Source organism: Papio anubis, chromosome 14 (genome assembly GCF_008728515.1).
Source record: "Papio anubis isolate 15944 chromosome 14, Panubis1.0, whole genome shotgun sequence".
Lineage (NCBI taxonomy): Eukaryota > Metazoa > Chordata > Mammalia > Primates > Cercopithecidae > Papio > Papio anubis.
In genome coordinates, this window is record NC_044989.1 from 418,124 (window position 1) to 432,242 (window position 14,119).

General features: G+C 47.2%; 1 long non-coding RNA gene across 1 annotated transcript in view; it reads right to left on the bottom strand.

Annotated features, from left to right (window-relative positions):
• Positions 1-9,838: 9,838 nt before the first annotated feature.
• LOC110741001 overlaps positions 9,839-14,119 on the bottom strand; it is a 37,843-nt gene continuing 33,562 nt past the window's right edge. The window contains exon 4 of the long non-coding RNA XR_002516468.2: positions 9,839-9,948. This is a non-coding gene — a long non-coding RNA (uncharacterized LOC110741001). The remainder of the gene's footprint in view (positions 9,949-14,119) is intronic.

The following is a 14,119-nucleotide window of genomic DNA, read 5'->3' on the forward strand; positions in this document are numbered from 1 at the left end:
CTGGGTCACCCCCCGAGAGCCTGGGTCACCCCCAGAGAGCCTGGGTCACCAGCAGAGGCCACGCAGCTTGGGCTCAGCATGGAAGGCACCATTGCTTACCAGAGTGACCCAAGGACATTCTTTTTTTAACTTTTATTTTCAGTTCAGGGATACATGTGCAGGTTTGTTACACAAGTAAACACGTATCATGGAGGTTTGTTGTACCGGTTATTTTATCACCCGGGTATTAAGCCTCATACCCGTTAGTTATTTTTCCTGATCCTCTCCCTCCTTCCACCCTCCAACCTCCAATAGGTCCCAGTGTGTTGTTCCCCTCTATGTGTCTGTGTGTTTTCATCATTTAGCTCTCACTTATAAGTGAGGACATACAGTGTTTGGTTTTCTGTGTCTGTGTTAGTTTGCTGAGGAAAATGGCCTCCAGCTGCATCTATGCCCCTGCAAAGGACATGATCTCATTCTTTTTTATGGCTGTATAGTATTCCTTGGTGTATATGTACCACATTTTCTTTATCCAGTCTACCACTGATGGGCGTTTAGGTTGACTCCATGTCTTTGCTATTGTGAACAGGGCTGCAATGAACATACCCGTGCATGCGTCTTTACAACAGAACGATAATATTTCTTCGGGTATATATCCAGTAATGGGACTGCTGGGTTGAACGGTAGTTCTGTGTTTAGGTCTTTGAGGAACTGCCACACTGTCTTCCAATCAAAACCATGATGAGATACCATCTATCACCAATCACGATGGCTACTACTAAGAAGTCAAAAACTAACAGATGGTAGCGAGGTTGTGGAGACAAAGGGATGCTCATACACTGTTGGCATAAGTACATTCTTTGACTATATTTACAATCATGGGAAATTAATGAGATGCTCTATCCTCTGAGGGCAGGATACTACCTGGCTTATATTTCCTTCCCCCAGGGCAGCATTTGCCTCACAGGGGGGCTCTGATTTACATTCTTTTAAATGATAAATAATTTTCATGGCATGCCTGACAGCCTCCCGGGTAACGTGGTGAAGACAAGCTTCTCTATGCCTGAATTTCATCCTGGGGTGATATGGTTTTGTCTCTGGAACATTAAGTTGGTAAAACTTTTATGTTTTTTGAGTCAAAGAATCAATAAATGTTAAAGTAGCTGTGATGATAATTCATCCCTGGCAGCAGCGTGTCCTGAATTAACCAGGGAGTCACTGTGTGTGCTGGACAGGGGTACGCTGGCCTCCGACCTCCTCTGTCCCTGCTCCCCCTTCCACCTCTCCTCCCCTCTTCCTCCACCTCTCCCTCTTTCTCGGAGCAGGAGGGCTTTTCTCTTCATGGGAATTAAAATGCTGATATTTCACTCTGGGCCTCAAGAAACCCTAAAGCAATGATTGCATTTCAGATAAATACAATGTGGAACATTTAAAAACTGGTTAAACATGCGGTACATGAAAGTTCTCATGTGGAAAAAGCAAAGGGTGAGAATGTTAACCAGGAAGATTGTGAGGATTAACTATTATACCATCCCATATGGACACAGGAACTACTATACCATCGCATGCAGACACAAGAACTGAAAGGCTGGAGCTGGAGTCCGTGAGATGTGATGGCAGAGGTGGCAGGAGGTGGCGATACAGTAGCCCCTGGGATCTCCAGGCTGGAGGGCGGAGGGCGGGGAAGCGAGACGGAGGCCCCTGGCGATGTCCGGCCCCAGAGGCTGCTCCACATGGAGTCCTGGGCCTCCCATCCCTGGTCCTTTCCACCGTGTCTCGGCCTCCATGACCTGGCCGCCCTCCCCACCCGGCTGAATGCCTCTCAGCACGGCTTTCCGTCCCACGCCCTCAGGCCCTCGCGTCCTGATATTCGCTGGCTAATCCTCGCCTGGGGAAGTTCACTCTCTATACTTTGCCTCTGTTCCCAGTCACCTGAGCGTGGGTGGTGAGAAGCTACAGGAGGCCAAGCGGCTGTTGACGCCCAGGGCTGTGGGCAGCGCCTTGCAGGGGGAAACCTGCTCCCTCCGGTCTCCCAGAAGAACAGTTCAGGCCTTCCCTCCTCTCTCCAGGGCTCCAGCTCTTCCCCATCCCGGCTCTGAAGAAATCGCTGAAGAAATCACAGCCTCCTGAGAAGACTTTCCCAGTCCGCCCCTCCTCCGAGTCCCCACCTTTCATCCCCAGGGCAGCAAACCACCCCCCATCGGCTCGGGGATATCAACAGGCCCCCTGTTCCCTGAATCATCAGTTTCTCCTTCCTGCTCGATTCCCATCCACAAACTTACCATTATTTTTCTTGTCTTTAAAGGAAAACTAAAACCTTTGCTTTTTATCTAAGCACTCCCTGTTTTCCTGCTGCTTATGGCAAAAGCTGCACCGAGGAAAAATGCTGCCCCTGTTCTCTCTCCCGCCCTCTGCAGAAGCCTGTGGCCCCAGAGCTCCCGAAACTGCTCTTGTCTCATGAACAGCCGCATGATGCCAAATCCCACAGGAAACTCCGGCGTTTATCTGACGGCGTGGGTGGACGGTGCCGTCCCTGTCCTGGAAATGGTCCTGCCCGCCCAGATTCACGCATCTCCTGCCCTGCATCTCATAGTGGTCCTGGCCTCCCAGGGCAGCGTTTGAGGCCCAGTGCTCAGATCCACCCTTCCCCTCTTCTGCCGAGCACCTGGCCTCACCCAAGCTCTGCTGACCACAGATGGACGTCTTCAGTCCTAACCCCTCGTGCTGGCTCCCAACTCGCGTTTCTGACTCCCGGCAGCACTAGCAGCCCCTTGACCTTGTGCCCTGAGATCACGTCCCAGCCTGTCTGTCCTCACAGCCCCTCCATCCTGCAGCCTCTCGGAAGCCGCCTCCCCACTGTGCCCTTTCTTGGTTTATATTCCTGCTTGTGCCTGTGTGTCGCTAATGCACCTACGTTTTTGAATCGGTCAAATTCTTTGTGTCTCTTTCGGCTGGTGCCAGTTCAGTCAGGGCAGAGACGTTCCTCTGTTTGGTTCACTTCAGTATGTCAAGTTCTTAGAATTAGAAGTGAACTGTGTGGATGAGCGTGGCCCTGCTGAGAGTGAGAGCATGGAGAGATGCCAAGGGCCGGACTCAGGACACGGGGCCAGGGAGGGAGCGCAGGACTAAAGGATTTTACAAAACAGACGTTTCGTCTTTGCCAACTCTTAAAGAATTCTATAAGTTGACTTTCTGATTTTTAATAGTGAGAAGAGCACACACTCTTTTTGGCAGAGGTGATGCAGCATAGTTTTAATGAGAAGTGAAATCACACAGGAGCCCCCGGTTTCTGGCTGTGGCTTGTACCACGTGCTTCCTGTTTTAATGAACGTTGATGAAAGTGTAGTCGTGTCAATTTTTAAAAAATCATTGTCTGCCTTTATGAGGTTTGATATTTTCAAAGTGTGGCTGCCTCTTCTCGTGCCCCCCACTTCCCCCGGTGGATGTCCATCCTCCTGTTCCATGGTGGCTCAGGGTCCTGCTTCACGTCTACACCGGCGTCCCGTAAGCACAAGACTCATGGTGGCTCAGGGTCCTGCTTCACATCTACACTGGCGTCCCGTAAGCACAAGACTCCAAACATGAGTCATCAGTGTTTGGATGAGGACACAAGGTAAGCAAAGATTTGGCAAGAAGAATTCAAACTCAAAGCCATAATATTATTCATGAATTATGAGCAACAAGATTAGATCTGGAGCTTGTTTCAGTGAGGATTTGACAGCAGAGGGATCAGGAGACTGACTTGGCCCATCAGCCCCGCTGCTGTGGTCTCTGGAGAAACAGGATTCCATTCAGCTTCATTCTATGGGCATGTGACTGCTTTCAAAAATTCTTTCTAATGATGAACTTGCTAAGAAAAATGCCCATCTTTTTCTGTAATAAGGTTGGACATTTTCCTTAGACAGGCTTTCATCTGTTTTTTTTTTTTTCATTGTAAATGGAAAAATAGCCAAACATCTGGGTACCAAATGCCCACAGTCTCTGAGGTCCATCCATGGAGCAACCACTCTGTGAAATGAAAATGTTGCTTCTTGACTTGATGAAGGCTCATGTATAAACCCCTGGCTCAGTGGTGCCGATGGCCACAATCCCCCAATTAACCATCAGATCTGCTTGCAGAGAACCACCCCATGTCCATAAAGGCTGGAGTAACTCAGGGAGTGTGGCTGGATGTGATACCTACTTGAGGGCTCACAGCAGCCCACATGTGTCTTTAAGTAGTTCCATGAGGCAAACTCTCTGACTAATGAGGCTTGTGTTGGAAGACTTGGGTCCTGAAATTGCTCAACCTGACAACTGCATAAGAAAGATGTTCCCAGTTCACCGAGCACTTCTGTCATCTGATCACAATTTCAGTCTGCTGCTGCTCCGTCGGCCTGGGGCTCATGAGAAGGAAGACCTGGAAACCATGCCAGGGCAACAGGAAGGGTTGTCAGGCTGAGCTTGTTCCCTCAGCAAATCCTTTCTAAGAGTCAGCTGTGTTCACACAAGGTATAGGGACAAATTCTTATAGGTCAAATTATGCCAGAGATAATCCTGCTAGATCTGTAATTTCTGCTAATTGGCTAATCATCAAGTTATTTTGCCTGGGGAAGAGGAGAGAAATGGCCTGGTGTTGACTGAGGGCATTAAAGGGCATGGGCATGTGTGTGCCTGCATGTGTGTGTGTGTGTGACTCATGTACATGCATACACGTGTGCCTGTATGTGAGCATGTGTAGGTGCGTGCATGTGTGTACATGTCTGCATTTGTGTGTGTGCGCATGTGTGGGTGCATGCATGTGTGTACATGTCGGCATTTGTGTGTGTGAGCATATGTAGGTGAGTGCATGTGTGTACATGTCTGCATTTGTGTGTGTGAGCATGTGTGGGTGCGTGCATGTGTGCTTGTGTGTGAGCATGTGTCCATATGCTCCTTATGAAAGCCTTGTGGAATTAACATCATGGAAAAAAACTAAACAGTGACTCCTAAAGTTTAAGTAACTTGCTTTGTTCCAGAATCAGCATTTAATCCTACACGTGTACAATTTATACACGAAATAACCATCAATCCATCTGCATGTGACTTATGACAAGGTGTAGAATTATTCTGGGCCAATGGGGGGAGACTCAGGAGGGGATCTCCACTGCCTGCAGGTGGGAGGTCGTAGGGGAAGGACTGGACCCCGCAGAGAATTTGGGTAGACAGAAGGGAGAGCAAGCAAAGCCAGGTGGGAGTCCACGCTTGCCCTTTGCTTAAAGATATCCTTTACTCTCTGCACCTGATTTAACTCATCTGAAAGATAAAAATAAAAATAAACAAATACCCTTGCTTAAGGTTGTCATCAGGTTTAAAGAAGAGTGTGAGACTTGCATGGCTCATACTGGGCATTAAGAATAGTAGCTATTATTCCATGAGCATTCTACAGCTGGACATATCAAAATGAAACAACCAAAAAATCAGCTTTCCTGCCCCACACTGTTCCCTTGAATTTTCCTCTGGCACAACTGCCCTTACTTGGCTCTTCTACACCTGCTTACATGCTTCAGCGTCTAAGCCCTGCTCAAATACTGGAGTCACCATGCACCATATACTGGCCGCCTGTGTAGGACCCCTCAGTGCCCCACATACGTGTCCACCTCCAGCCCTGGCATTTATCCCTGTGACTGACCAGGGTTCCTGTGTTACGCTTATCTTTATCTCCAAATGCCCCACAGGGGCAGCACCGATGGGTGCACCTGATTGATGCTCAGGATGTTGCTCAGGTGGGTTGATTTTGCTGTGGGTGTGATGTGTGGGGACTGACACAATAACAATGGCATTTAAAGCCGTTTACAGTCAGGTGCATTGGCTCATATCTGTAATCCCAGCACTTTAGGAGGCTGAGGCGGGCGGATCACCTAAAGTTAGGAGTTCGAGACCAGCCTGGCCAACATGGTGAAACCCTGTCTCTATTAAAAATACAAAAATTAGCTGGGCTTGGTGGTGGATGCCTGTAATCCCAGCTACTCTAGAGGCCAAGGCAGGAGAATTGCTTGAACCCAGGAGACAGAGGTTGCAGTGAGCCGAGACTGTGCCATTGCACTCCAGCATAGGCGACAAGAGTGAAACTCTGTCAAAAACAAACACAAAAGCCATTCACATTGTGGGTGGATTTTAGGGCTGCTGCTGTGCCAAGGGCCAGGGCTGCATCCGATCTTCACTAAGCCTTGCTCACCCTTTCTTCTTGTCCCCTGAATCTCGTGAGCTACTCTGTCACCTCTTCATCATAGCTGGACACTTGGGGCACACAGAGCTTAAATAATGTGCCCAAGGTCACTGGCCAGAAAACAATGGACTGAATTTGGGGGCTGAACCTGACCCCTGAGGGCCAAACCTGACCCCTGAGGGTCAGCTGCCTAGTGGAGGGGAGCGGGGCTGTGACGGGGGTTTCCTCTTCCATCCATGCCAGTCATTGCCTAAGCCAGCAGTATCCCAATTTTATTAAGTCTGATACTTGCAGTCTTGCAAAGAACATAATGGAAAACACCCTGGTCAGTCAAGAACAATGACTCCTGTATGTGTAGCACAGTTATTGAAACTGCCCTTCATGTTTCAGCATAATGCCAGATTCTAGAAATTCAGAGCTGGTGAAAACAAGTTTCAAACCCTCAAAGAGTTATGATCTTACGGAAATAAAATCTATAAATAAGTATTCATAATATAAGATATAAAATCCTAATTTTCCTAAGAAAGTCACCCACAGATTACTTTTGAAGTCCCATTTCTAAAATGCTGGCACAACAAGGTAGGATTACTTTGCTACTTTGTAGCATTTTTCTATTGAGCTGAAATAGAAATAAACTACTCTGAGCAGGGCGCGGTGGCTCAAGCCTGTAATCCCAGCACTTTGGGAGGCCGAGATGGGCGGATCACGAGCTCAGGAGATCGAGACCATCCTGGCTAACATGGTGAAAGCCCATCTCTACTAAAAAAATACAAAAAAATTAGCCGGGCGTGGTGGCGGCGCCTGTAGTCCCAGCTACTTAGGAGGCTGAGGCAGGAGAATGGCGGGAACCCACCCGGGAGGCAGAGCTTGCAGTGAGCCGAGATCGCGCCACCGCACTCCAGCCCGGGCGACAGAGGGAGACTCTGTCTCAAAAAAAAAAAAGAAATAAACTACTCTGGTCTCAGTGAAGAATGCCTCACAATTGTCCAAACTGTTTAAACCACAGATGTATTCTTAGTGCAAAAAACTATCTATTTTCTCTGGAGATGGTAGTTTTTGACTGTGGCTGGTTCTGTTCTAATAATCTCCGCTCTAGAAGTGTAAGTTCCCTCAGTTGCAAAGGGCTTCAAAAGGTCATGGAGCTTTTGCTTCCCTGAAGACCTTTTTCGTTTATCCAGAGCTGATGCCGTGTGGCCACGAAGGGAACTGTAACCGAGTCAGATGTCTGGAAGATGCATGAAGCTCAGAGACTGACAAGCGCCTCTTCGGAAACTCAGGCTGGAGGTGGACAAAGTGCTGGGAACTGTAGCTCCTCAGATGCTTTCAAACAATCCAAGTGCTTTTCCCCTTTGCTGAATTCCCACAGTATTCCCAGGGATAGAATTGAGGCCTTATGTGTAGAAGGAACTCATTTGAGTATTAATTACATTCCCAGAGTCATGGAAAATAGTGCTTCCAGGTTTCAGCGTATGCTGGACATGCCTCCTCCAGCGCACTGGTGACCGAATTTCTGGGGTAATCAGGAGCGCTCCTCCCTGCCCTCAGAGACTAATGAAGACAGCGCTTTCTAACTGGACATTTACTGTCACAGCAGCGTTTCAACACCACATCACTTCTCCACAGGGGGACGTAGAGGTTTGGGAATAAGATGGGGGGCTGCAACATAATGCCCCATGGGAGACCAGGTGCTGAAAAGCCAGATCCTCTGCCACCTGTGATTACAGCATCCAGAATTCAGCATGGCCCTGTGTTGTCCACGTCCACCTGGGGTCTCCTGGTGTGCACACTGCCTGTGGGCTCCCAGGCTTGGGGTCTACACTGCATCTGCCTCAGAGGCATCTCAGGGCCACCCACGGATGTTTGATAAACAGGCCTTGGAAGCATATAAGTGTCTGTGTTTCTGTGCATCTGTGTATCTGCATGTGTGTGATTTGGTATGTGTATCTGTGTGTCCCTGTATGTTGCTGTTTCAGTATGTGTGCATGTATATCTGTGTATTGTGTGTGCATGTGCGTGTGTGCGCACCTATGTGTTGTCTGCGTGCACACGTGCGCGTGTGCACGCGCCAGTGTTGTGTGCACACGTGCGCGTGTGCGTGCGCCTGTGTTGTGTGTGTGTGCACCTGTGTGTTGTGTGTGCCTGTGTTGTGTATGCATGTGCATGTGTGTGCGCCTGTGTGTTGTGTGTTGTGTATGCATGTGCATATGTGTGTGCGCCTGTGTGTTGTGTGTATGTGTGCTGATCATCATGTTTATGGAGGAATTGGGCATGGTCCCTTTGAGAAATGGGAAGCTGGTCAAGATGACATCTCAGGTTTTCTTCTATTAATTCTGATTCACTCTTCTGAGATTTACAGAGAAGCAAAGTACAATAGGTATGGGTGATCATGACAATCTGGTTATTCAGGCATGTGCAAAATATTCACCAGTGTTCTCATTTGCAAAAAACACAGAACTTATTATTTTCTTTGCTTTGGAGATATATATAAAATGCCATAAGGAAATTCATGTACCAAAAGCTAAAATAGTCTAAATAGCCAATTAGTTTTTAAATACATTCATTGGTCAGGCTTCTTCTTTTTCTTCTTCTTTAAAATACTCAGTTTACCATTCAACAGGAAATGAGTTGGGAAAAATAAACGTTAAAACCAGTTGTTTGGCTGTCTATGCTAATGTCCAGTTCAAGACAGGTAAAATTGGCTAAGGAACAAGTTTTGTTTGTTGTTGTTTTGATAATGTCTTCTAGTGATTAAACTTACAGTGGAGGCCTTCACTGTAGAAACTGTTATTTGTATTTTTTCAAAAAATGCCTTTCCTGTGTTACTTACAATAGCACGTTTTTCTGAAATAGATATTTGGGGAGGAGAAGTTGATGGTATTTCAGCACAAAATGGCAAAAGTTTGGGGCGGTGGGCAAGAGACATTCGCCACCGTGGCGCCAGCAGACTGGGTGAGGCGCCCACCACAGGGCCGGGGATCTCAGGGGCGTCTGAAGAGCAAGAGCTGGCGCGGGGCGCTTGGGGCAGCACAGCCAACATCCGACCACGGCGTGAGAATCAAGGACGCGGGAATCACAGGATGCGGGAGTCACAGGACGCGGGAGTCACAGGGCTGGGAATCACAGGGGCGCCGGAATCACGGGGCGCAGGAATCACGGGGCGCAGGAATCACGGGGCGCAGGAATCAGGCTTCTCCAACAATGACTGACGCAGGGGAGACATGTCAGAATTTTCTGAGTGACGCATTTACTACAATGACAAACAGTTCGCCTGTGGTCTTTTCAGTAACTGTTGTCCAGTGACCACCCTCCCTCAGCAATGTAGCTCGTACACGGGTTGGGCTCAACGCACGCAAACAGCTTTCCGCGGAGCTTTGACGGAAACGAGGCTGCGCTGAGGCGGCGCCGCTGTGGAGACGCCCGATTCATGGCGCCAGCAGGGGAGGCGGCGCCAGCGGCTGGGTCACGTTTTTTCAGGAATCTGTCCTTCTTCAGAAAAGGAAAACACTGCTTCCTGCTACGCATATGGATTCGGAGATGCTGACAAGATTACAGACGTGTTGCGACCCGCATGCTGAACCTACACCCTCATGTTGGTTTTCAGTCAACAACACGTGAAAGACGCAGTCAAGCCTGTGGAGGCCTCGAGGAACACGCCTGTGAAAGCTGCGCCCAGACCCGCAGATCCCCCAGCAGCAGCCTTCGCTCCGGCGCCGAGACCTGACCCATCAGATCCCCGCCTTTGCTGGGGTGCTGCGGTGGCCACAACTCCCATGGGTCGCCGCCTGGAAAAGGGAGGAGAGGACGTATGAGATCAGAAACACTGGCTGCCGTGAACACTTATAATGAAAATAACGTAACACATAAGCCAAAGGTAAAATGTGAGAGAAATCCAACAGGTCTGCAAAAGTGGCTGCCTGGCATCACTGAATCCTAAAATCTTCTTGGTGTGGAAGACTCTGTTACGCTTTCACAATATGGCAGCACCAGGTCCCTGGGCGCATACCCAGCCCGATAAACACACCAGCATTTGCCACCACGAGTGACCTAACTCTGAGTGGGCCCAGGATAAGGCCAGTTCTAAATTCTCACAATGCTTTTATAATTCTCTAAAACATGTCTCTGTAATTCATATGCCTTTGTCTCGCCTGTTCTTTTATGTATATTACAGTTTTTTCCCTACCATCCTGCACTCACTCCAGAACACAAATTGATTAATGGAAGAGTGATGGGCGGCAGAACTGCCTAGCACGTTCCCTTTCCTCCTGGCATGTTCCCTTCCCTCCTTTCCTTCCTTCCCTCCCTCCTTCCTTCCTTTTCTCCCTTCCTTCCTTCCTTTTCTCCCTCCCTCCCTTCCTTTCCTCCTCCCTTCCTCCCTTCATTGTTCCTTTCTTGCCTCCCTTTCTTCCTTCCCTTACTTCACTGTTATCTGAATATATTTAATTGGATTTTTATAGGATTCAATGAAACATAATTGTACTGTAAGAGTTTTGCTGAAATGGTCAAGCCCTATCCAGCCCTACCTAGGACAATCTGTGGTGATTAAGCCATGAAGTGAATTAATTCTTGCATTCATTGATTTATTTAACAAGCATTTGATCCTATTGCTTGCCATTGTGCTGGGTGCTAGATGTGAGGCCGGGAGCCACCAACAGACGGAGCCCATTCAAAGGAAGCTGTGCTTACCAGCTCTTCTGCGGGCCTCTGGGATTGTTACCAGGGAGGGGTTCGTCCCTTTCTTCCTGGCTGTAAATCTTCAGTTAAATTTTCTCCTCAGAACTTTCAGTGTCTCTCTTTTTCAACTCCTTCCACATTCATATGCCTCTTACGACTTTCTTAGTAATGTTCTTTTTCTTTCTTCACAAATGCTATGTTTTTATCCTTTATTCCCAAGGAGACTGTCCTGTGTAGAAAAAAAAATCAGCCTGCCTTTAGGGACAAAAGAACTAGGTTTGGGTGATGCCTCCTTGTCACTGGGCACTCCTGGAGTCGCAACTTCTGAGCCAACTTCTTCTATTAAATATATGTGGAAGCCTCTACCTCGTACGATTCTTATAAAGAACCACTAAAATAATGCTCAGAGCATTACTATAATCAAGTTATAAGTTTTATCATTATTCTATTCATGTTAACCTGAACTTTAATCTTTACCTTTTTCATCTTCAAATCTTTTCAAATTATCTTCAGTTCAAAATGTCACATTTTTCATGAGCTGACCTAAAAAATTCACCAAATGAAAATAATATCAACCTCATTGGAAGTGTCATGGCACCTTGCCCCTCACTTAAGAGAGTCGACTCTTCTCCTGAGATAATCATGCTGGGGCCACCCTGGATTCTGGTGTCAGGCGGTGGCCCTGAAACTCGCCGAGGCCACTTCTCCTTGTGCAGCCTTCACAAAGGGTGCCCACCAATTTCACAGGCAGGTAAATGAAGGCCTGGAGTTTGAAATACATGTTTCCTCCTGGCCCTCCTTCACTGTAAGGGCTTTTGCACAGCCAATTTGAGAAAAATGACGTTTTTAGATGTAGGCAGTTTGAGACCATTTTCAAGCTTTAGCACAGCTTTATTTATGCACACTGCCTACTCCCTAATGTGGAATTATCACGTGGAATCCTTAGTAGAGTCCACCTCCCTAACGATGCTGTTTTCTATGGCATGCTAAAGATAATTCGTTGTATCTTCTCCCACAATTTCTATACAAGAAGTCATATTTAAAACTCCAAATCAACTTTTGAAATTAAATCTTTGTAATTCCTTATTGTGTAGAATGAAAGGTGCTCTGTGTACTTGCAAAAATAATTAAATTAGGGAACAAAAAGAATTTAGAAACAGATTCATGTCCTCATGGAGGGTGGCACTGTCAGCTGCTCCTGGGGTGAGCCCCACTGGCACGCTCAGCTTTGACCGAAGTCTCAGCTTCCTCCGAGGGGATGGAAAGACCCCGGGGTGCACAGCGTCTCCTCCTTTCCCCAGCATCTAGGTCAGAGCTTGACCTGTAACAGGTCTTCGTTAAACATTTGCAAAGTGAACGTCGCCTCAATCCCTCGGAACAATAACCACACCAGCAGGTCAAATCACTGCCTGGAGTGGAGGAGCTCATTTCAGAGAGAAGTTTTGTTTTGTTTTGTTTTAATGGCGAAAAGATGAAAACGCCTTTTCTTGGTCATTAACTCATTTTGGTTGAGAGCACGAGACCCCACCTCAGCCCTGTGGATTCTGTCACCCTTTTGTGGGCATTTTTCTTTCTTTGTTCTTGGCCTGTTTTGTTGTTGTGTGCTGGTCTCAGTTTTCTGTCTCGATTCTCACAAGCTTCATGTGATACTTCTTTAAAAATGGCAATGATAAATCAGTTGTTGAAACTCAGTTTTGCTCTAAGGAATGGCAAATTGTCCACATTCCGCATGCTGTATTTGTTGGGAAATTGGAAAATTTCCAGCGCAATTAGAATTAGGATATGCTTTAAAGGTCTTGACTCTCTCAAAAACCCTCCAATTTTCCGTCCCCTTGGAATAGCTGAGACGACCTATGGCCGGTGTCCATATGACAATGCTGACCCCAGAAAATTAGAAGAGCAGCTAGAAGAAATTATCATGGGGCCCGGACGCAGAACCACATGGCTTTCAGAATCAAAGCCTAGAAGCACAGTCTTTGCTGGAGATCTGATGATGCATGTCAGCATAGACAGGCAGCCTGGGAGCGTTAAGAACTGAAAGCTGGGCTCTCGCAAAGTGATGATGCCTGCAGTTTAAGTTCAGAGTCAGTCAGTCCTCTAGCTTTCCCGGAAGCCCAAGGCAGTAGGGAAAGCATATTTGGATACACCAAAAAAATAATTGACTATTGAATGGTATGAAGTGTATTGCCTTTATCCCTCATAACTTGTGGGGGCTGGCGATGTGGGAGAAGAAAGGATGCTTCCAGCGTGGCTGCTACAATCATGGAAGACATCAAAGAGGGACGGATGCGGCCTCCAGGGAGATGGTATGCTGAGGGAACTGGACAGGAGGGAGGTTCTCTGTTGGTCCAGTGGTCACATGCTCCTCTGAGCCAAGAACATCTCTTTAATTCTTCTCCGGGATAGCACGGAATTCTACTCTAACTTCCATAATATGTTGGGTAATTTTAATGAGTGTTCCATTTGAAGAGGGCTATCTACAATTCATATGATATTGGTCAGTTAAACACCCACAAGTGAATTGATTATTTTCTTTATATTATTGTCTTTTAGTCTAAGTCCTGAAAACCTGTATTTTATTATTTTATTATTAGACTATGATCATCTCTTAGAGAAAAATAGCTAAGTATTTATTTTGTCAATTTGATTTTTTTTTTTTTTTTTTTTTTATACTTTTGCTAGTTCATTGTAGCAAGGAACACCAGTGGGCAATCTGGTAACCATGTGGAATCTGGGCAAGGCCTAAGATGCAGCTAAAAGTAACTGAGGTCTGTGGCTTGGTTAGGGCCAGAAATAGAGAACAGAAGGAGAGGGATTTGTTTTATTCCCATTGACCCAGGGCAGGGAGGGACATCCTCATCTAGACAAGGTTGGAACTTCATAGGTCTTCCCATGATTCCTGTCTGCTTTGCAAGCACAAAGCAAACGTATCTTTCGAAAGAAGAGCTTTGATTGTGGAATCCTGGAATCTCACCATTAGAAGGGACAGCACGGACAACCTGCCCCACAATGCAATGCGGTACGTCAGTGAAGTGACTTAACTCTTCCGGCTCAGAGTTTCTCAAAATAGGACCCTCAATCCACATACTTAAAGACCACCTGGGATCTTGTCAAAATGCATGTCCTCTGCCCCCACTCCAGTTTCTTGGGCTGAAAACTTGACCGCCTGCTTTGTAAGCAGATTTCCAGGAAAGTCCTATGCACCCTGGAGTCAAGGAGGCCACGGAACCCGGCAAGCCTTTCCGCTGCGCATGGCTCTCAGGACGTCCTTTCTTGCTGTGA